General features: G+C 41.7%; 1 non-coding gene across 1 annotated transcript; it reads left to right on the forward strand.

Moving 5' to 3' along the window:
• The first annotated feature begins 1424 nt into the window (after positions 1 to 1424).
• On the forward strand, positions 1425 to 1532 carry LOC148571686 (small nucleolar RNA R71). Its single transcript, XR_015908437.1, has one exon. It is a non-coding gene; the product is annotated as a small nucleolar RNA R71 (small nucleolar RNA).
• The last annotated feature ends 301 nt before the right edge of the window (positions 1533 to 1833 follow it).

A 1833-nucleotide genomic window follows, 5' to 3' on the forward strand; every position in this document is an offset into this window, starting at 1 on the left:
TGGCTAGGAAGGGTCTGCCAAGGATGATGGATTCATCCACACACTTCCCAGTCTCTAGGATTATGAAATCAGTAGGGATGTAGTGGTCTTCAACCTTTACCAAGACATCCTCTACAAGTCCATAAGCCTATTTCTTTGAATTGTCTGCCATCTCCAGTGAGATTCTTGCAGTTTGTACCTCAATGATCCCTAGTTTCTCCATTACAGAGAGAGACATGAGGTTTATGCTTGACCCTAGGTCACACAGAGCCTTCTCAAAGGTCATGGTGCCTATGGTACAAGGTATTGAGAACTTTCCAGGATCTTGTCTCTTCAGAGGTAATCTCTGCCTAGTCAAGTCATCCAGTTCTTTGATGAGCAAGGGGGGGTTCTTCCTCCCAAGTCTCATTACCAAATAACTTGGCATTTAACTTCATGATTGCTCCAAGATACTTAGCAACTTGCTCTTCAGTAACATCTTCATCCTCTTCAGAGGAAGAATACTCATCAGAGCTCATGAATGGCAAAAGTAAATTCAATGGAATCTCTATGATCTCAGTGTGAGCCTCAAATTCCCATGGTTCCTCATTAGGGAACTCCTTGGAGGCCAGTGGACGTATATTGAGGTCTTCCTCAGTGGAAATCACTGCCTCTTCCTCCTCTCCAAGTTTGGCCATGTGAGATGTGTTTATGGTCTTGCACTCTCTCTTTGGATTCTCTTCTGTATTGCTTGGGAGAGTACTAGGAGGGAGTTCAGTAATTTTCTTACTCAGCTGACCCACTTGTGCCTCCAAATTTTTAATGGCGGACCTTGTTTCAGTCATAAAACTTTGAGTGGTTTTAATTAGATCAGAGACTATAGTTGCTAAGTCAAAATGGCTCTGCTTAGAATTTTCTGTCTGTTGCTAAGAAGATGGTGGAAAAGGTTTGCCATTGCTAAACCTATTTCTTCCACCATTACTGTTGTTAAAACCTTGTTGAGGTCTCTGTTGATCCTTCCATGAGAGATTTGGATGATTTCTCCATGAAGGATTATAGGTGTTTCCATAGGGTTCTCCCATGTAATTCACCTCTTCCATTGCTTGGTTCTCAGGATCATAAGCTTATTCTTCAGAGGAAGCTTCCTTAGTACTGCCTGTTGCTGCTTGCATTCTAGACAGGCTTTGAGAAATCATATTGACTTGCTGAGTCAATATTTTATTCTGAGCCAGTATGGCATTCAGAGTATCAATCTCAAGAACTCCTTTCTTCTGATTTGTCCCATTATTCACAGAGTTCCTTTCAGAAGTGTACATGAATTGGTTATTTGCAACCATCTCAATGAGTTCCTGAGCTTCTGCAGGCGTCTTCTTCAGATGAAGAGATCCTCCAGCAGAGCTGTCTAATGATATCTTAGACAGTTCAGACAGACCATCATAGAAGATACCTATGATGCTCCATTCAGAAAGCATGTCGAAAGGACACCTTCTGATTAATTGCTTGTATCTTTCCCAAGCTTCATAGAGGGATTCACCTTCCTTCTGTCTGAAGGTTTGGACTTCCACTCTAAGCTTACTCAATTTTTAAGGTGGAAAAAACTTTGCCAAGAAGGCATTGACTAGCTTTTCCCAAGAGTTCAGGCTTTCTTTAGGTTGTGGTCCAACCATGTCCTAGCTCTGTCTCTTATAGCAAAAGGGAAGAGAATAAGTCTGTAGACTTCAGGGTCAACCCCATTGGTCTTGACAGTGTCATAGATTTGCAAGAATTCAGCTAAGAACTGATGAGGATCTTCCAATGGAAGTCCATGAAACTTGCAATTCTGTTGCATTAGAGAAACTAATTGAGGCTTAAGCTCAAAGTTGTTTACTCCAATGG

This window comes from Arachis ipaensis, chromosome B3 (assembly GCF_059453495.1).
Source record: "Arachis ipaensis isolate K30076 ecotype BB chromosome B3, ASM5945349v1, whole genome shotgun sequence".
NCBI lineage: Eukaryota > Viridiplantae > Streptophyta > Magnoliopsida > Fabales > Fabaceae > Arachis > Arachis ipaensis.